This window comes from Tetrao urogallus (genome assembly GCF_951394365.1).
Source record: "Tetrao urogallus genome assembly, chromosome: 18".
Classification (NCBI taxonomy): Eukaryota; Metazoa; Chordata; class Aves; order Galliformes; family Phasianidae; genus Tetrao; species Tetrao urogallus.
Window position 1 is genome coordinate 2,660,937 of NC_136831.1, and position 22,892 is coordinate 2,683,828.

A 22,892-nucleotide genomic window follows, 5' to 3' on the forward strand; every position below is an offset into this window, starting at 1 on the left:
GAAACAACCAACCAAAGCTTTCATACACTCTTTGGAAGGTGACTGGGCCTTTCTGCCTTTCAAGCACCCTCCAAATCACTGGGGGTCCTTTCAGAAACTGAACAATGGCATTATTGGTAACCAAATCTCTCCTTGACCCAATTAAACTCGACAGTTTCACATCTAAGACAGAGCCAATTTAAATATATATATATATATATATATTTTAGAAAAGAAAATCAAACCCAAACAAAAAATTTGAAAGGATTCACCCCCACTCAAACCCTCTATAATACAAGTATCACGGTTGTTTCACAATTGCACCAAAATTCCTCTCAGTTTCACTCAAAATGAGAACCCTTAGCCTAGAATTTTGAAGTTTTATCATCTTCAAGTCCACAGGTTAAAAAAAAATAAAAAAAAAAAAATCTATATCCAGTTCTCTTTCAGCACTTGAGAATAGGTTGAGATTGTCTTCTGTTTGTGTAACCTCTCAGCACTCACAAATTCAAGTCAGTCATATATTTACACTTGCGAAAGGAAACCTTCTGTTATGAGCAGTGATACTTAAAAGGCACTGCACTGCCTACTTGAGACAGCTCCACTGTCAACTTTACAGACAAAACAAAGCACTTTCACGCTAACAATTTAGAAAGAGATTAAACCAATGCACAAAGCAACAGAGTTGGAACCAACTTAAAGGAACAGATCAAAGTTGTGTGCACCATGCTTACTTTATCCACCTCACACACAGCTCAATTGAGCCATATTTATTAACTGAGGAAGGAAAATTCAGTTGAGCAATTCAGAGCTTTTCATAATCACTCAGTTGGACGAAGATTGCAAATTGGGTGACTGAGTTCACACATTGCAACAGGCCAACGATGCAGCCACACCGCTATGACTTAACGCAACATCTGCACCAAGGGAAAGGGCATCTCCCCTCACAAATACCCTTGCAAAAATCTGTAGCAAGGTTCATAAACGTGGCAGGGTATTTCCAGGCCTCACTGATGTTAAGCATAGATCAGAAAAAAGTGCTTTACATAAAACATGAATGTTCCTTGCTGAGTGAAGAAAAGGCCCTACAGGTTATTAAAAACCATTTTAATTTTTCCCCCCTTTATCTATCAATTGCATCAGAAGAACAAGCCCTAACTGCTATTGAGGAAGCCACCGATTTGATTACTTAAATGCCACACTTTGACTTCATGCAGATTGCCATCACTGTTCAAATGGAAAGACTGTCTGATTACATCTCTGCTCACACCTACTTCCCTCTGTGCCATTGCTCTTTAAAGACGCAAACCTCTCGGCAAGCTTCTGTCTCCCAGGCTGGGGAAGAAGGAGTAGTTCTTTAGGGGATCTATTTTGTCTCTTGGGTTATTCAATAGTCATTTCCAAGTGTCAAACTGAAGACAGATAAATGATTCATACCGTAAATCTACCCTCCATTTGGGTAGGAAGGAGAAGTGATGTGTTTGAGACAGCTATTCCACGTGGCAGAATTGCTACAGAAGATCTTTCTTACATTAACATAGACAGGACAATTCTGATGCCAGTATCTTTTTCCAACACTGAGATACGGGAGGACTGTTGCAATTCTTCAATACTCATTTAAAATACATAGCAGAAAACTCAAAGCATCACATAAAATTCCTTCTGTTAAGAACCAGAAGTCTCATTTCAAGTACTTCAGAACACAGCATGAATATCAGCGATCCTATCGGTTACAGACATGATTTAGGCCACAGTGGCAGCCTAGGAAGCCAGTTTCAGTGTATTTAGTCCAGAATGATCTCAGTGAAACAGAGAACACAGCTCACGGAACATTATCTGCCATATGAATTTCATCTCATTGAACACATTTATACTGCAAGAGACAAAAGAAGACACAAAACCCAATTTCAACATCCTTTCTTATCACCATTCAAATCTTCCCTAGAATCTCTATGAGTTAATGTATTCCATGGCTAACACCTACTACTCTTTTAACATCCTCAAGTCATTACTTTTAAATGAAGTACATAAAAGCTGTTGGTAATTAGCATAATTAGCATCACATGATCGCCCTGTGAAACGTGCATGTCAGAGATCCAGTTACCTGAAGTTAATACTTTGAAGCTTGTTTCCCAACATGACTAAAAAGAATGTTTTGCTTCACCTTTCAAGTCAAATGCAACCGAATTTGAGATGCAAGTGGGAAAAAACAGTGATAAGACTTTCCCATAGGAAATTTGGAGTTACAAACAGGGAAAGACAGGCTTGAAAGAAACACAAATATTTTATATCATTCAAGAACTATTGGAAGAATGCAGTCCAATGTGTGCAACAGGAATCAACATCAGGATTACAGCAAATAGCCCACACAGCCAGAAGAGGTGAAGTCACCCTCCATATACCATGTATACCAATTTTCCATAGAGCATACCTCTAACAAAGGTCAACCAAGTTATCATAACTAAACTGGTTAGAATACTTGTAAGAGGAGTTCTTTCTGAGCCTCATAAAGGAAGGATTATCTTTCGTGCAAATGCATTTAAGGTTAGGAAAATCCAAGTTAAATAATGAGCGTTCAGATATATCAAGGAAAACTTGAAATCTTGCTTAGGACTTTTCATATAAATGTACCACCAATGAGAATGCTTATAATGAGAACTATTAATCAGAGATGTAAGAGCAGTTATTTACCAAAACCTAGGACAGAAAGGTCAAATACAAATTGCAGTGGCAAATAAGTAGCCTGATAGAAGTCCCAGCAATTTTGAATACAGACAATGCTAATAAGGCCCTTCCTACTAGCTCCTATCTACAATGTTTCAAAGAAGAACAGAGAAAAACTGTTTAATGTTAGCTAAGTGTGTCTATTCTATCTTAACATCCTCCCCAAGGACTTCAGAAAGGTCAGCCACCACCTCAGCTTCTCTGCCTCCTCCAATAAGCGATTACTCATTAATCTTCCCCATTCTCCTTCCATGACACATCCCTTGCATCAAGAACTTCATAACTCTGCACCAGAGTTTAACTGTGACAAACAGGAGAGGAAGCAGTTAGAAGCTGCCCAAAAGTCCAGAAAACATTAACTTGCTAAATGCCATTGTGAAGTGACACAGCATTTACAAGAAAGAGAATGTTTGGAAAGAGAGGAAAAAAGTTAATCCAAAGCACAAACCAAAACATGCAATAACACACAGAACAGCAACCGATGGGTGGAGAAGAATCACTACCTTGCCATTTTTTGCAATATTTATTATTTTTACAAACGAAGACATGCAGAGCACAGAAGGCTGCTGCCAACTGCCGGCAGTGCAGCTGCAGGACAGCGGGGGCTCCCAGCCCCTTCCAGCCCATGGCCTTGGGTTCCACTCACAGTGATGTCTGTGCTGCTGGACAACAGAAGCAAGCCTCAGCACCAGCAGCCAAAGCAACTCACGTTGGCATTAGATGAAGCACAGGGCCAACAGCAAGTCTGCCACAGCATGAGACAAAGCTAGCTGGGAAAACACAGCAGCACAGTGCGTGCACATCCCCAGAGCTGGGAGCAGAGGGTTGCAGGCAGCAAGGAGGAAAGACTTCAGCAGTGCAACAAACCTGATGGCGTGCCTGGACAGCAGCTGTGTAACGTCACTGCAGGCAGCGGATTCCCAGTTTGCACAAGGAGAGTACGTTTAACTTTCAGCACATAATTCCTGCTTTCCTCCTATTAACTATTTTATTCTTGTTTCCTCATCATCCACAAACGTCTCTATTTAGTACTCCTGTGGAATGGGATTTAGAAATAAAGGCACTACCAACAGAGCAGTGGAACAGATGGAGGATGAGCCTGCGGCACAGCCTGCAGCCAGCTCTCCTGCCCAGCACAGGAGCTGGGTTGAGCCCATCTCCCAGAGCTGCTGCACCAGCCACCACCACACACCCTTCCATCACATGATAGCATAGAGAGCAAAAGAGCCCACTGGTTCCCGTGCAATCCAGAGCACAAAACACAGAACTGCTGCATTTGCTTTCTTCTAAAAGGGAAGAGAGGACAAATCTAAATTACTGGCACTGCAGAAGCTGCATATCTTTAGAATCACGGAATCACCAAGGTCAGAAAAACCTACGAGATCATCCAGTCCAACCATCTGCCCATTACCAGTAGTTCTCACTAAACCATGTTTCTCAAAGACACAAAAACTCAAAAAGATTTACACCTCAAAAAATTACATCTTATGGAGAGGGCAGATGCTGAGGGACAGCACTAGTGGACATAGCAGCAACTCTCTCCTTATCTCACCGGGGAGGAAAAAAAATAAATAAATAAAAATCAAAGAATCCACTCCTCATTAATCTGATGAAAGATTATCTAAAACCCCTTTGGATTACTCCACAGTTGAGAATGCTGCCCACATCACTGATTAAATTAAAGGTCGCTATAAAAAACTTTGGGGGAATGTCACTAAGTGACTTACAGAAACAGGCTGCTCTGAATCCTCAATCAAGAAGGGTTTACCAGAATGGTGTTACACTCATTCACTCAACCATCCAAATGCATTATCAGCAGGAGGAACTGCACACAAGGAATAAGTGAGTGTTCAAGAACTTCTTTACATTTACATTCCTCTCACTAACACCAAAAAACCTTACATCTTGTATGATATCGAACCAAACAAACTCGTGTATTATTAGGATGCATCTCTTGAAAGACACATGGTGTGGTGTCTCTCTTTCCTCATTGCTTCCCTCCTCTCTTCAAAAGAAGCACAGATGCCTTCAGGTGCCCAGGACCCGCACACCCCAGGCACGCTGTTATCTGAGGATTAGCTGCTCTCTGACCTTTCATCCTCCAGTTCTGGTGGTACTTTTTCAACTGTTGGACAGCAAATCCCCAGGGAGTTGGCAGAGAAAGTAAAGAAAAACAAGCAATGTCAGGCTTGGTGCTGCATCTACCTTAGATACACACAAATCAAGAAGTATTCATATGCACAAAGGTAGATGAACTCTAATGGGAAAGTTCATTAGCCTAAGACACTCAGGTACACAGCAAGCCACGGCTGTTAAAAGAGAGGACTGCTGACAGAGGGGGCCCTGGTTACACAGGCCTCCCTCCTTCCAGCTCACCTACCCACAGGAAGCAAGAAGTGTCTTTGATGAATGCAAAAAAAATGCCTTCTAGATAGGGCAGACCAGAATTTCTCAGAAGTCTGAAAATGCAATTCCCAGAGGGCTCCAAAGGAAAAGGTCACTAACAGCACATCTTCACATCCAGTCTTCTCACAGCTGTGAATTTTCAGACTTTGAGAAGCGGTGGAACAAAAGGAATTCAACAGTAATTCAAACCAAAAGTCAGCGTGTCCTGCAAGATTTGTTTTAGTTCTTAAATAGTTCTTCCTGCTTCAGGTACTTCAGCCAGGAGGCCGCCTTGCAAACAACTCTGCTCTGCCACCGGGTGTGAGAAAAACCAATGAGGGTATTTGCTACAATGCGTGCTGCCCAGAAACTGCAAAGGCAAGCAGCACACATCAGTACCATGCCACCAAATAAAGCTCTGCATGATCTGATTTGGGAAGGAAATGGTTTGCAGGCTACATTTCCAGACTTCTTTGACGGACCTGTGCAGGTAATCACATTATTTGGAGTTTTAAAATTGTAAAGGGAGCGATAAAAAATGTTGTTACCTCACTGACAATTAGGCTCATACAGTGCCTCAAAATAATCACATCATATAGAATCTACTAACTTACCAAAGGGGCAGTAGCAAAGACTAAAAACCTGCTGAAGGTGATCCAGCCCATCTCATTCTGGCAACCAGTATGCAGAAATCATAAGCTACCAGTAACAGCTTAACATATTAAGCTTTCCTCCCCAAAGCATGATTGGGGTAATTTGTGTTTCCAAAAGCTGATATACATTTTAATTGCAGTATATTGTAGGTCAATTACAGACTGCTTGAGTGTAACAGCTGCTTTACAGGCTTGATTCTTATTGAAATCAACTGAGTCAGAAAATGATGAGCACCTCCCACAAAATATTTTTAAAATCTTAATTGCTAAGAAACTATGGCAGATAGATACATCAAAGAAAAACAACTTGGCAAGTAATCTGAATTAACAGGATCCTGTTATAGAAAAGAAGATATAAACACAATGCATCTGTCATAAGAAAAAAAAAAATCAGCATGCTCTGAGGCCTTCACGTACCTTGGAGCCCTTTTGCTCGCACCCTGACACAACAAAAGCATGAGAAGATCCTTCCTGCTCCATTTTTCTCTCTCAAAACTAAGTACTGGTAGCAGTACTTTAGAAAGATGCTTCGTCATGTGAAGTCTCAAAAGAAGTAAACAAAATAAGACTGGTGGAATACAAACTGCACTCTCCTTCCCCTTCAGCACCACGTGGCTTCAGCAGCACCTGCCTGGTCCTGAACTTAGGACAAAAATTAACACAAATCTTTTAGTAGGCTTTAATCACTTTCTCAAGTTTTCAGCACTCTGCAAAATGTTCTCACTCCCCCTGGTGAAAAGCAGTTTCCAAAGATCAACAGTGCAGGACGCAACGCAGCCATTACTCATCCTTTCAGCAATTATTTGTTCCTACAGGGTTTAATTCACTCATCCAGCACGCAGGCAGATGTAGGCCCTTCCCACAAGGGAGAGAAGACCTCAGGCAGTCTAGGGTTAACGGGACAACATGTGTACACAAAATCATTCCTCCAGGCCTCTGTATGGCAGACACAGGCAGGAGCCCCGACCTGCTGCACACAGAGCTGCACACGGAGCTGCAGGTCCCACTTCCCTACGTGGGAGCAGAGGGAGCTGCTTCCAAGACCCCATCTGACAAACCCAGCAGCTGAAAACAAGAGCAGACAGTCAGTGCCTCAGGGCCACGTATACCCAGATTCCATTGCTTCCTGCTGTATTAATACTGCAAGACTAAGAAAATAGCTTCTTTTTGGCCTAATCATTTTTCAGAATTCCAGCTCTACTTCAGATTCAACTAGTATTCATGCAGGCTTGCTGCTTTTACTCTTCTTTGCACTTTTTTCAGTTAAAAAAAAGGACCACAATAATCCTTTTCTCAGCCTGTATTTGCTATCCAATAAACAGCTACTATCTTAGTTATGTTTATCTAACAAAAGCTACCAATGACTTCAACAACATAAAAGTTTCCACCACTGCAGAGATAATGTCTGTATTCTCAACTACTTGATAAAACTGAGAACCAACTCTCTCCCCTGTACATGGGTTACATTTTGTGTGCACATTCACAGAAAAAGCATCATTCAAGTAGCTGCAAGGAATTTTACTGTAGGTCATTAACGCTAAGGTCTCGATTTGCTGGGAGATAAAAGAACAGAAAGCCACCAGATAGACTCAAAAGGGTAAAGGGAAATATCTGTCTTTGAGCCACATCCTGCTTTCTTCAATTACAGTACTGTGCAGGCAATTCTCATCTCAGAGACAGGGCAACGTTTTTGTATACATGCTTAACACATCTACCCCACACTCTTTAGTTAGAGTCAATCAGCTGTAACAAACTCTAAATTACATACATTAATAATTCAGTAAGTGCATACATACTTCCTCACACATCACCATACAGCAGGGGTGCAGTCATTTAAGAGAGGCTTTTAATTAGTGAGCAGTTGTGTCAGGGAAGCCAAGCACAGGTGTCAGCTCTGCCAGTCATCCAGGATGAGGTGGCAAGCAGCTGATGACTGGAGTAATCAGGGCAGGCTCTGTTATGCTATATATAGTTAAGACTTCACAGACTGGCCTGGGTGCTCTTTTGGGGAAACTGAAGAGCAGTGCCAGTGGAACCCAGGAGTGCAATGGAAATCTGTTCACCTTGCATTCACCATCATGCAGCGAGACAAGCTCTTCTCCATTAAACAGCCTCACTGGTAAACACACTGCTTCTGGCACCTGGATGCAGGAAGCAGTTTAAATATATATATATTTACATATACACATACACACACACACACACCCCCATGAGAATGAAGTAGTAAAACAACACCCACAGTGCTGTACAGCCATTTACTCTTCTTTATCATCTTAATTTTGAACTTTTTGGTTGGTAGAAAGAATAAAAAAATATCTAGCTAGAATTTTAAAAATCTGGCTACTAGAAATGACAGTGAAAAGTGATCCCAACAAAAATCACACACTTACAACATCTATCCAACACTCAAGAACCAACCCCTAAAGCTTCACAGTGAAAGGTCAATGCAAGCAGACATTTATGCTTTTAAATCTAACCCAATCTTTTCTTACAGACTCGGAGTCCACATGTTTTTCTAGCAGTGTTAGGCATGGATCTTCAGCTTCTTGTAACACTAGTTAGTTCAGCATCCTGGAAAAGGAGGCCTGTTATTGTAAAGGGAACAGTAACAGGAATTACAGAACAGGAGATGGCTGTCGTGTACAACTGCTCCTTCCTCCATTTACATCTCTCACAATTCACACAAGTAATAAAATGAATAGTGCTATCATTTTCCTAAAAGTGCAAGAGTTGCCATGCATTTGCTCAGAAAGATTATTAAAGACCTGGCAAAATCTTCATTAACCTGCACGCTTTTGAGCTGACAGATCACCTTCTCTTCTTTCTTATCCTCTTCTCCCAGTTCATTTAGTACTTCAAGCCAAGTCACACAGAAAGACGTGTGAAAGCAATTTGACAACAAGCGCCACTGAGAAGGTCTCGGAATGATAAGCCTTATCAAACTTCACAGCATTTACAAACCAGGACAGAAATACACTTCATTTACCACCAAAACACATCTACGTATGCATTCAGCCCCAAACGTTACACAAAAGTATTGGGACAGAATGTAAAACGGGTTGCACAGTTTCCAGGCTCAACCAGAGGATACTGTGAGCCAAACCCAGGCAGCAGCTCCCACTCTCTGCTGTCACATGTCAGGCACTATTTCCCAACCAAACTACCACAGCAATGAGCATGACTATCTCCCTTCCTCCCACAGAAGCCTTACTCTTTGGCTGTGTTTGGGCTCATAAAACATTATTATTCCTCTATCTTAAACTTGGCTTCCAATGACACAAAATGATTTTTGCAGCTATTTAATTTCAGACTATAACTTCATTGCAGCTCACAACAGGTTGCAGTTGAATGTTTCAGCCTGCCATGATCTGCTTTGAAATTTCCAGTGTCAAAGGTAGACAGTAGCCTGCTTTGTGCCTTTGTGCCTGTATTTTGGCAGTCCTATTCTGGAACTGAAATCAAACACAACACTCAGAATGCAGAATAAGATCTAGAGCTCTCAGTCTTCTGCATAAGCTACTTAAACCCAGTGTAGCAATTTTTAGGACTCGGACTTCTTAGGATGTCCTAAATCCTGAACAAGCATTTTGAAACTGTTTCCTGAGACCCTCTTTTAAACTGACCATCCCATCTTCTTACAGCTTCAGGGTAAGAATCCACCACCAATAGGATAAGCGGTCCAAGATACCCAATACTTGCTCCAGCACCAACGGAAACTCTTTTGCCATGTTCCTGTCATCCAGCACCAGCCAGGTCAGAGGGCAGAACAGTTTATAAACCACAGCTCCGCTGGGTAATGAATATCAAAGCCCAGTTCATACAACAATTCAATTGTGCTACCCTCCTGGCCCTTAAGAGAGAACACCGGTGTTTACTACATTTTACTGATCTTGCCACCCCGCGTCCCTCAGTCACCTTCTCTCCTAGAATGCCAACTTAACCCTTATGCAGAGCTTGGTCCAAACCCAGGCGACTCCATTCATCTCCAGGTCTTCTGAGGGACAACACACCCAACTGCTGACTCTTCGAGAGGTTAAGCATCAATCCTCAAACACCCCAGGTGAACAGGCACACAGAGGCACGGCCATGTAGCACAAACTCTTCATGTTTTGTTGCCTCAAGTCATAAAGGGATTTTGACTGATTATTATTAACTTCCTGCCATCGAAATTCTGAGCCTGTTAACAGAAGCCTGTGGTACCTCTGATGGACAGACAACACCGTGCTTAGCAGTCCTGCCTTTGCTCCCTTAATGTCAAATACTCCTCCAGCTGTTAGGCTGGAGGCACTGTCACAGGGCAACAGAGAAGAGATTGCTCCCTGGGAGGCAGCCTTTGCACCAACTGAGCTCAGTCAAACTCAGGAAGAGGTTGAAGTAGTTAGAAAGCACTAATAGTTGAAAAGGCACCTGGAAAATAAGCTATTTTCTGCACACAAAAGGCAGTGAGTAGGAGAATTAGACTAAAGGAACCAAATCTAATAAAAATCAATAGAGCTACTAAATTGCTCTCCATCAAATTCGTTTTTAAGTCTCTCCTTTCTCACAATGCCTTAAAAAAGCTTAATAGTTGTACCATTAATACACTAAAAATCATGGCCTGCCCATATTTTCTCACTATTGCCTTCATTTAGTCATTGCTGCCTCCTGAAATACAAAGCACTTTAGAGAAGAAAGTATCTTTTTCAATCACTGTAGAGCACCTTGGAATAATGAAGTGTTTTATGAATAGGGCTCACTGATGCTATGTGCCACTGCAGGCAGGTTGATGTTTCCTCCAGAAATGTAAGTGAAAGTCTAAAATACAGTGATCTTGCTTATAACCTGAGATATCAAAATCTGAGAGAGATGATGCCCTACACTGAGCACGGAATTTACATTTACGCTTGTCATTTCTTTTCTATAGCACTTCTATAATAACAAAATAATAACAAAATAATTTATGCTGAAAGAGAACTCTGGAGTCAGTTTGGTCCAGCTCTCGCTCAGCAGAGCCAAGGTTGAGCCTTTCATCAAGGGGAGAACCCCAGGAATAAGGTTAGTCACACGGAATGTTGCAGGACTGGCTTTGACCTTCAGAGTTCTCAGGTGTCCATGTGAGAGAGGGTACATGAATGTTCAGACAACTCTGTGTGGAGGCTTTTCTTTGAACAAGTCTTTCACCATGTCCCAGCACAAAGCCAACACTGCCTTACTTAACTCCCTCATTTGCCCCTTAAGTGCTATTCTTCTTCAGCCCTGACATGTACCATCATGTTTCAACATCTGTCCCCTTGAAATCACAGGACATTCTTTCTAGCATCCACTTTACATTACCTAGAGTAAGAAAAGTCATTGTTCATTCCCTTTATTGGCCACACATGGCATCCTTATGCATTTCCAGAGTACGTTTCTACTCTGAATATATTATGGCTCTTCCAATACCAACTATGTGCTCATGAAGGCTCACAGCATTAACTCTTATCGTTATTTCGCTCATATCTCAACCTACATTGCACTCTCCTTTTCCAACACACACTGTCATCTAATTGATTCACCTTGGGCAGTAAGGATTTCCAGGACATAATGCCTTTATTCAAGGATAAATGTTTCAGAGCACACTGAATTAACACTGCACTTACTGCAGATATCTGACAGCAACATTTCTAGCTTGCCAACAGAAAAGAAGAAAAATGCAGAGATTTTAAATGACTTTTTCAAGCTCCAAGAACGTACATAAAACCAAAATTTACTCTATTTATTTCTCAGTCCCTTGAAACTTACAATTTATCCTAACTGAGAAGCTCTTTCCTTCAGCTACACATCTCCTGGGCCACAACAGGCTAAGGCTTGGTCCTCGGCACTGCACAGAGAACAGGACAGGGGAACACCATCACAGGAGCGTGCCTTTACATATGTTCAGCGCTGAGCTCAGAACCGGTCACCTGTCCATCCCATACAAGACAAGGTCAGTAACCTCTCAGGCTTGCTGGAAGTGATTTCTTTACTCTGATTTCACCTAACGGATCAGGTTCATGTGGCATAGAAAGGTAAGGTTACAGCAGCACAATCTCAACATTTATCAACATGATTTTAAGTTTATTCCTGTTACTTTACCCCTTTTTACTAATAACTTTCACTATCACCCATTGCTTTATTTACACTTACAGCATAAAAGGGAAATTGCTTGCATTGAATATTCTGCTTATGTTTCCAGCTTCACATTCCTTAGTTTGTAATTCAGTCGTCTTAGACTTCATTTACTTACAAATAACCGCCATCAATACTCAAAGCTACTAAACAGTTTTATCACCCAAACTAAAAGCAGTCAGCAACTGACAAACATACTTTATGGGGCCGTAAACTTCAAGTTTTCACTTTGGATTTCACTAATGGATTTTCTTTTCTAAACTAAAAGCAACACAGGTCATTTAAAGAAATTCTCTGCACAGACCAAAAGTTTCCCAAAGGCGTGCTGAGCTCACCAGTACAATCCAGTACAATGCACAGGGGATACCAAGCAGCAGAGTCTGATAAAAGACGCCTCTGAGCACAGGATTATCTTTTTGTGCTTTTGCTCAAAAGACAAAGCTCCTTACTTGTCCCCGCTCAGAAAACACTGCCTCATACCTCAGCACCTACATGGAGAGTTAATAACATGCCACCCGCAGCAGGGCACTGCATTGGATCAGCTTTAAAGGCCATCACAATGGTAACCTCTTATATATTACAAATGAACCTGAGTCTTTAAAGCCAATTCTAACACTAAAAGTGTTACTTTCTTTTGCTTAAGTTAAATTGCTTTTATCTTCAAATTTAACACCAATTCAGAGACAATTGAAAGCAAGTACTCACACTGCCTAATTTTATTCAGATTAGGAATATAGTTACTATTAATTCCAAAAAAAGCCCTGAGATTGTGAAACTGTCTTGTTTCCCTGAGTTCTGCAGGCAAGAACATCTTGAAAGAGGAGTTATGTGAAGACAGAGGAGTATGACAAAGCATCTTAACAGCATTCCAGGCTCACTGTGATTTACCTCGCAGTTACAACAGGGGAGTTACAAAAGTTTCATTTCAGCCGCACTGAACTGCCCGAGATGACAGCTGCTGCAGCAGCTCCTTCAGACATTTGCCGACAAATACAACCATCAAAAAGTTGAGCACAGACATTTAGAAGGAACTTGATGAAACGTGATGAAACGACACTGAGCTGCAACAGACAGGTAAAATATAATTCCATTAACAATTAAAAGAGACTCAGGAGCCGAAACGCCGACACCTGGGACAAGAAAAAGGAAACAATTCGAGGTGACGGACAGATCAGCTCCCCGCCCTCGAGTTCCACCAGGAACACGCGTTACAGCCCGCTGTGCCGCCTGCTTTTAAGGCATCGCTTCCACTCCGGCGGCGGCCCCGGCAGAGCGCACCTCCCGCCTCAGCCAACTGCGCCCCGCCGACCCGCGCCCAACAGCGGCACGGATAACGGCGGGTCGGCCCGCACCGCCAGCACGGCTCACCCGCCGGCACCGGCCGCAGCCCGGAGCGGCCCGAGCCCGGGGAGCCCCGCGGGGCGCCCCCTCCCCGCCGCTTCGGCCCCGGCCCGGCTCCGCCCTGCCCCAGGCCCAGCCTTCCTCCGCCGCCGGACGCCCCTTCCCCTCCTCGCTCCGTGCCCGCACCCCGCCTGGCTCTGGCTCTCACACCGAGCGCTGCGGCGCCGCTTCCCGGTGCGGCGGAGCGGAGCACGGCGCCGCGCGGAGCGAGCCGAGGCGGCGCGGCCCTGCCTTGCCCTGCCCTGCCCGCTTCCCTTACCCGCGGCTCATGGCACTGCCCGGCGCGGCCCCGGCGTTCCGCGGCCCGCGCCTCCAGCGCCGCGCCGGGCGGCAGCGAAGGGATGAGAGGCGGCGGAGCTGCCCGGCGCCGCCAATCCGGGCCCCGCGGTGGGCCGGGCCTGCCGGAGCCGCCGCAGCGCCGGCTGGAGGGGCGGGGCGGGGCGCGGGGCCGCCGCGAGCCGGGGGAGGCGGGGCGGGCCGCGGCCTGGCGGGGCGGCGGCGGGGACGGGCGGGGGGCAGAGGGAGGAATCGGCCCGAGCGCGGGTGGGCGACGCGTTGCCGAAGTTTCGGTCCGAAGGGAGCGATGACACGAGGAGCGGCTCTGCCAAACGAGAGCGGCGGATGACCGACGCGGGATTAATTGGGATTCATTCCTCTGCCGCTCACTCGGAAACATCCGCGAAGAACGAGCGCCCTGCCCGGAGAAGCGCGAGCCGAGGCCGCGCCGCCCCCCGTTCCCGCCCCCCCCCCCCCCCGCTGGGAGCCGCACCGCGTGCCGCCGCTTCTGCGGAAGACCGAATTTAGTTGGGGTGTTTCTCTCGGCTGTCAGTGTGGGTTCTGCGGGTACATTTTTAGCTCTGTAATCACCGACTGCATCATTGCATGGCAGCAGCTGCTGACGGCGGGAAGTGTGTGTGCGAGCAGGAAAATAAAAGTTGTTTGGTGTCAAAACAGTATGCAAATGCTCAAAATGTGTTATCCAAACAACCGGCCTTTGCTCTGGAAAACACGCTGTGTCAGAGCGCGTTTTATGCCCTCCTAATATTTCCCAGTTTGCTGCAGACTGTGAAAAAGGTTAACTCCCTTTTTCATAGGGGTTTTGTTCTCATAACAGTCTCATGCAATAAGAGACCACAGCCCAACCACTGCTCTTCCCTGTAAAACGTTGCTCTTCCTTTAGGAAACTGCTCGTTACAACATCTTCACTGGGTTGGACTGACCCTGGCCTTAGCTACCCAGGTTTCTGTAGCTGCTCTGTGGATTAATGGGGCTGCAAGAGCTCTCCTCGCTCCTCTTCTCTTAAACAATTTAGGTTTGAATAAAAACAATTCAATGCCTTCCCTCAATGTGGAAATGAATTCTCACTAACCATCTTTGGGCTCTTTAAGGTTCCTAGAAGCGATTTTTAAACCTGCAATTCTTGCATACAGTTCTAAAAGGAGAGGTGACCAAGCTGTCAGCACCCAGCAAAGTGTGTGAGAGCCGAACTCACCAAATGGAGGGCAGATCTTCGAGCTGTGGCTGTCCCAGCAGCATACTCGTCTGTCTCATCTCTGCCTGAGCTGAAGGAACCCAACAAAGACTGCACTGTGTGATCATTCCATCCATTATTATGCAGTCATTTTTTAAGTTAAAAATATAGCATTATGTTTAAATATATGTAAAAACGTATTCCGTCGTCTAAGATAGGTTTCTTTTTATAGCTCTCATAGTAAATAGGCAGACCTTTGAATCATTATACAGAGCTGGTATTAATGTTTCCAAAGTCTGAAGATAAGATAACGGTTGTTTTCTTTATAGGAGGTTATCCCTGCAGGAACAGAAGCTATGGCTGAAACAGAGCAATGGCTTGTTGTCAGCTCTGTTAAACTATGACCAATTCACAAGAAGCTTTTTGTAACCTCTGTAGCTCCTGACTTAGGAATCATGTGCCCTGAAAGGCCTGGCCTTGAGAAAAAAAAATGTTTGAAGTTGAGTGCTTGGCAAAGGCTTCTTCCAGAAAGGGACAGAGCCCGAGCAAAGGGCGAGCCAGGTGGCAGGGAGCTGAGACATGAGCTGTTACCTGCCTTGGGGCTCCGCGGTGCGTCTCAGCTGGGAATCCTCTTCACTCACACGGCAAAAGGAAGAGTCGCTGAGTTTGAGTCATTCCATGTTGTGAGAATAAATCCTTTTGTTGGATAATTCATTTTCCATCCAACCTATAAAAAGACAAGAGAATAAAGCCATGTCTATGTATTTTTAATATTTCCGTATCCCACATGTAAATATGCAGTCACTTTGAGAAACAACAGGCCTGCAGGCACTAGAAATAGGCATCTCCAGTCAGGAGCTCCTTTTGAAAATAATGACTTTAATCTTTCAGAATATGTGAGGGAGACATTCAAATGCCTTCTAAAAGCAGTGCTTGAGCGAGACTGTAAAGCAAGAAGTAATATTTCTTTCCCAGAGCTACTGTGAGATTCAGTTCATTTCTCTGTAACATCCCCATCAGAATTTCACAGCTCAAGACAGTTTTAAGTTGGTACTTTTGTGAGAAGAGAACATTACAAGTTCTGCCTTGGGTTTGCAGAAGGTTTTGGGGAGGGTCAGTGCGGGCACTGTGCTCCTCTGGGAAGACCAGCAGCAGCAGGGCAGGCCTGCTCACCATCTTGTGCTGCAGAACTTTAAAACAAATGAGGCAGCAGCTGTGTCTGCACACATGAATCGTGACAGTTTTGTATGCATGGGAACAGCTTTACTACTGTTTTGTTGGCTTCTCTGCACAGCATCAGATGCAACGGAGAGAAGTTTCACACAGAAAAACAAGCAGTGCTGCTGCCCAGTTGGTGCAAAGCCAAGGCTTCCTGCCAGCCCTCACCTGGTTCTGACTGTGGCTATGGAGCAGAATCAGCTCCCCAAACACTCTTTTTCCACAGTGCTTGTGTGCAATGCATTGGTAGGAGAGCAACAGCCTCTCATGGCTGCCAGGTCAGAGCAATGCACGGAACAGGCTGCAGCCATCTAAGCAGGGAGTGCAGAGCCAGAACTCTGGCCAAGCACTGCCAAGGTGACACCTGGAGCTCCCAGGACAGTGGAGCACCTGGATTGCTGCGAATTTGCATTTGCTGCTCAGGCCTGCAAAACCCTCCTGATGCTTCTCAGGCTGGTGCCATGCCTGTCACTGCATCCCAGCAGGGAAGATACACAGGCTGCTGCACACCCCTCTGTGGTGCCACCCATCTCTGGGTGTCCATGAGCTACAACAAAGAGCCGTGTGCACTCGAAAAGCCACGTGCATGCTGCCAAAGTCACATGAAGGTTGCAGGAGCTGGTATCTGGATTTCAGTGTACCTGGCAATTGCACAAAACTCTAAAAGGCTGAAATGTGATCTGCACATGATGGAGAAGTCAATACTTCTCCCTCTGCAGAGACCTTTGTGGGTTAGGGTATGCTGGCTGAGCGCTGGAGCACTTCAGAGTACAACTGTAATAAAACACAAAGGTGGGAGGAGGCACAGGGGATACAGTGACTCTTCTGTACATTTTTCCTGCACAGGCATGAGCCAAAAGTCCTTGACAGTAACAGCAGATGATACAGACAATTTTCTCTTAATCAGAAAAAGCAAAGGACAAAATTAACAGCAAGCATCCTGACCTTTTAGCTGACAAATTGTTCACCTATTTTAAATCTACAACTAAATTTAGTGCTCCTGATACAGAACAGCTGAAGTCACAGGTTTAAACCAGGCAAATCCACAGCAACTTTTCCACAAGCACGGCTTTAACAGTCAGCAGTACCTTTCAGCTCTTGCCTGGACAGATGCTGAGGTTCTACACTGGTGTGCTCAATAGAAATGGTTACTAGAGAGGAAAGAGCATTGGCTATAAAGTAAAAATGAGCATCAGCCTTAAGACCCAGAGCTCCAAATCAACTTGTTCAGTATTCAAGAGAAGCTAGGTCCGTAACATTTAGAGAATATGGCAGAACATGTGGGCAGGTCATCCACGACAACTTTATTGCCCCTTGTCTTCACAGGAAAAGACAAAAAATTAATACAAATTAATCACAAGTGTGATTTGAATGTGTTTACTAAAGTTAAACAAGAGCCCTGCATGAATGCTGTTACTCAGTATTAAACTGGACTTCATTTGATTTAGTTTCCTTCCGTTTCAGAGTGAAGTATCCTAGATCAAATTAATTTCACTTAATTCTCAATATCTGCAATAAGGGCTTAATAGAATGTAAATAATCTACTTTAAAAGCGATTCAGGTAAGGCCTCCTGAGTGTACCCTCTGAAGAAAGACTCATATCAATAGGCTTAGTGGGAATTGTTCCTGGATCATGCTTGTGTGAGGTCAAAACATCTGTCAGCACTCACCAAGAAAGTAGTGATGTGTCACTCTGAGAGCACGAGTATCTGATCCACAGCTGAATGTATGCCTGAGCATGTGCAACCAGAAACTGTAGGATCGGGTGAATTCCTTGTTAAAAAAAAAAAGAGGAATTAAACTCTGAAGAAAGTTTGGTTTCTTCAGCTGAGATGGAGAACTGGCACAGGTGTAGCCTTGCACAGGACATCCCCTGTGTTCTGAAGATGTAAACAAAATGTGCACTGTTTTTGTGAGGCTGATTTAATTTAGGCTGTTGCTATCTAATGCAAACAGTTTCACGTTGTACGTATGACTTCATATTTCATATGATCTTGTTTTTTTTTCACATTTAAGAACTGCTCCCTGCTGTTCAAGAGTGAGTCATGTCTTGTTCAGAGTACCAAGTCTTTCAATTAAACATTGCTCAGTAGTCTACCCAACCAATATCCCTGAGTCAGTTTTAAGTGCTCACAGACAATATGTTTTCCACATTAATCCATTGAGACATACTAAAGAGTCTAATAAATACATACACAGTCTGCTCAGAAAAAGAAGGAAACTAAACACAGCCATACGTTAGTTCTTCAGAGCATCAAATCACATCTCAGAATATGAACAAATTCTGACTTTGAGCAAGATGCACTGACTGCTCAGTGTTGCTTTACATTGCATTTAGAAAGACATTCTCAATAATCAAAGCCTCCCCAAACTCTCATGTTTTAAAAATAGTAAAATGTATTTCTTTTGAAGTATGCGCTTGTTACAGCTATTTAGGAATCTCATACTGAACTCAGATGGATCTTGAACCTCCCCTGAGGATGATTTAGATGTCAGCATTCATTCATTAACAGATGGGAAGCTGTCCAGGACAGTACAGCAAGAAAACACATGATGTCCAGGCTTGCTTTCTGCTTCTTCCTGTCTTAGACAGGATTTTCTGTGTAGTTCTTTATAAATAAATTCAAGGTTAAATATGAGTAAAGTAAAAAATGCAGAGAAAACCAGTCCAGAATTGGCAGTGCATCTTACTTATTGATCAACAGGGTACTTCTCTCTAGTGGAAAGGAGAGCATTTAGCAAAACTTCTCACGAGCAGTGACAATCTCACCTCTCCCCAGTGCCAACACATATTCCCACTCCTCATCTCTGACCATGTGTGCAAACATCTTCCTCCTCATTAACACAGAGACACATCAGCCCTAATGCCACAGGGCTCAGGCAAACGCTCACAGACCCCAACAGGTTTAATGTTGACCTTCATGAAATACTCTTCTGAATAAGAAGCAAACAAGCTCTCTTACAGAAGCAATAAGGCTGTTGTGGAAGCAGTCACCCTAAGAAAGAACGTAGATGCCAGATATGAGAAGAAGCCAATACATTCAAGGGTTCTCCTGGCTGAAATGTTGGGCTTTATAGATGTGGGAAGGGCAGAGCTTGGAGCAGCTATGCTCCTATGGTGTGACAAAGGCAGCCTTCTCTCAAAACCAGGTAGAACCAGATAAACTCCACGAGAATGACCTTGAGAAAAAAGGCTGGTGGAGTGCTTCAGGATAAAGTGCTGGCTGAAAAGATTGAAATTGCATGCAGAAAAACTGTCTCCTATTGTCTGATTCCTCCCTATTCGAGGAAACGGAATTTCGTACTTTCATTGTAAATAAAAAGGCTGCATCAAAGTACTTGAGCGATCAATTTTGCCTGCTATTAGAAACAATCTGCTGAGCCTAAAACCATCTAAGTGCTCTGGTCAAAGAGGGGAATAAAAGCTCTACTCACTTCTTCATGGAAAGGCAGCAGTTTTATTCCTTTGACTGCAACTGCACAGAGCTTGGAAAGTCGAGGGTGCATGAAGAATGGTTGCTTTGATTTATGGAGTGCAGAACAGGGTACATATGGCTGTGGACATAATGCCTCCTGATACTCAAAGGAGGTTTGCCCTTCACTACCTTAAGTACAAGAAGATGTAAAGCAGCTACCAGTCAAACTGGTGGCATGCACTGGTAGAAATGGCTCCAAAAGCACAGCAATTAGGAGAATCAGTTGGTGTGAATACATGGCCTCATTCGTGTCTGTACGCAATGAAGAAAACACAGATGTGACCTTTGTCAGCAAGTCAGCGCACTAATTAGTGTGTCAGAGTTAATAACCACTAAACTTGAAAATCTGACCTATATCTAGTACAAAAGGAAAAGGCAGCAATTTGCTTAAGTATCTATTATACTGCTAACGATTATGAGCTGAAAAACTAGACCATAACGCAGGAAACTTGTAATTAAAAAGCATCAATTATCATTTTCTCCTGGTAGGGGACATTAATCAGGTCTGCCTGCCACAGTCCCAATCAATATACAGACAGATGTAGAGTTGCATGATTTGTCCTGTACCAGTTAGAAAGAAATCAAATCAGTAGGACAGTAGCAACTTCAGCAAGAAAGGAGAAAAAAGAAGGAAAAGGAGATTAAGATAGTTCAAGAAAGCCTATCCATGTTTCTTGTTTGGCAAAGCACAGGTGTGTGTCAGCCTTATTTTCTAGCAGGGCAGCCTTGCCTCCCTCTAGCAATGACTAAACTGGATTTAAGCAGCATACACAATGTTCTGAGGTTTCAGGGCTGAGCCAGCTAATACTTTCTATCATGCTGAACATACCATCCTTCTATAGAGATCAACCAGTCCCAGAGTTTGACAGGAGGAACGTGAATCTCTCCTCTTAAGCCCACATATTTCCCCTCTGCTCCTTTAAGGTGTCAGACTTTCAGCCGAGGGAGCAGATTGTCTAAAGGCTGCTGCGTGCTCAGCACCCACAGGCAGAACCAGTTTATCGAGTACCTGGCCATGCTGTGAGTACACACAGATTCGTTCTTCCAAGAAGCTCCAGCCCTGAGGAGTACACTGAGTCAGGGCTGTGTTAGTGAGATTGTTTGAAATTTGCAGCCAGGGAAGTGGTTTGCTTCTGCTCTATTGGTGTGCACTGACACTTCCAGCACTTGGCCTATGGCCACATGTGCTAAGAGCTAGGGGACTATCAGACATGGCTGATTCACCTCACTTATGAGATGTACTGTCATTAATGGCCCAAGTAATGGAGGCAGTGCAAGCTATCTAGTTCTGAACACCCATGTGGGCAACCTGGGCACCATCACTGGCCTGAAGATTTGATCTATCATTTTGCACACAAGGACTGCATTTAGACACTTGGCTTTACCTGATTTCAGCTGTGCCATGGATAATACTGCAGCATCACAGCTCATCTCCAGACACTCTGAGCTTCTCCCTCTTAGCAGCTTTTCCAGCTCCCGGTCTTTAAAGCTCCTGCTTCTTTAATGATCACAGAATGGAAATGAAAATGTGAAAAACAACTCGGTAACAAAATCAGAACTATGTTTTGCATTATGGAGACTTTGTGAGATTTTCATTATTTACATGCTTTAAATAATTTAAAATTATTCCAAAGCAATCTGTATCTTCTATTGTCAGACTCATGCTAATTTAATAACCTGGATGGCTGTAATTTTCATTAATTACCTTATACTCTGAACACATTTTTAATACAATTGACTATTTTTTCTTCCCTTACACTCTTACATCTATTACCAAGCAGGAATGTCAAGTTCACCCCTTGCAATACTATCAGGATTCAGCCCACTTAAGACAAAGTCCTCATCTTTTACCTATCTGACATCAACCTCTCTGTCCCCTCCACTCCGAGCATAAGCCAGCAGCTCTCCTTTTTAATGCTATGGAAGCACTTATCTCCAGCCAGAGCTGCCCCCTAGGGAAAGGCTGAGGTTGGAAAGTGGTCGTTCCAAATAGGGGACGATGTATTTCTGTGACTTACTTCTGTGTGGAGACTGCACTAGCTCAGAAGCTCCTGCTGGGGTACAGCCTGGTGGGTGAAGAGTGCCACAGGGGAGTTCAGACACTTGTCACGATTAGTTCCATCACAACAGAAGTCAATCAGGGCTGTCAATTCAGCAGCTCTGAACAACATGAAGTTCACAGGCAAGACGTTTCTCCCCTCACAGCACTGTCTCACTGATTTTCAAAGTGAAACTGTGTCAGTTGCAGTGGAGACTTGGTTTTGTGCATAGTTAAAAAATGAATAATCACAAAACCAGTGCAGAGGATTTAAAGCCAAGCTCTCCCCATGAAAGTGGATAAGTGCTTTGTGGAAACAGACTACTTCAGCAGTCATGCTGCAAGCGCTGAACATAGCTTGGATTGTGCCAGATAAATAACAGCATAATAGGATTTTTTCTTCTGAAGACACACATTCCCTGTGGCAACATCATAGTCTGTTAGAGCAGCTGAGAATCAGGTTCCTCAGTGCTTCATGACTACATGTCCCCACAAAGAGCTAAACACTGACAGCAGAACTGAAATGAACCTATAGTCTTCCTGAAGCAATGCTTCTGCTACCTGCACAAATGCCTGCCTTCAACAGGTACATTTTCTACTTCTAGGAGACACGGGACTTCTGAAAAAAAATGAATGTTTGGAACAAGCCAACCAAACAACCAAGTACTCATTTTGCCACAGCACATTCCCCAGGCATCACCAATGCCATGAGATGCTCTCTCCCCTCTGCCATTTGTTTCTGGTCCCTTTGCAGGGGCTGCTCAGACATTTGCTGATTTGTGCCAAGTCTTTCAGCTTCATGCTGCTCTGTTTGTCTGTCAACAGACTTTTCAGCTGACTCTCTCTGAAAAAAACGTGATTTCTTTTGGTATTAAATTTAAACCTTAACAACAGTGATTACTTCCTGGAACAGTGAGAATTCTCACAGCCTTCCCACTCAACATGTCTGTGACTGATGAGAAAACAAATTACCTGTAGGAATATAAAGGCTGGCATTTAATTGAGGCTGCCCATGCAAACCACATTCTCACAATTGCTAGATTCTGTTTTGTTTTTTGTTTCTTTTTAATGGGAACACCTCTGATTCAGAGAGGAGCATTTCAAAGGATGAAGACAAGAAGCCCTGTTTTTCTGTGTGATTATGTAGACACGACAACATGCTTATTATTTCCCAAATAACTGTAAAAGTGATATTTAAGTGTATTTAGAAAGGCCTTGAAATTCTAAACAACAAAATATGCTAGCATTTTAAATTCATCGTGATACTTTGTTATCCATCAGTTTGATTTGTACCGTAATTGCTGTGATTTTTTCCAGCCGTTTTCTCACTCTTTTTCCTTTCCTTCTATGCATCCGTTCCTTCTCAGGAAGCAGCCATGCCCAGTCTGACAGCACTACTGCTGTCCTCCCCCCCAGAGCTG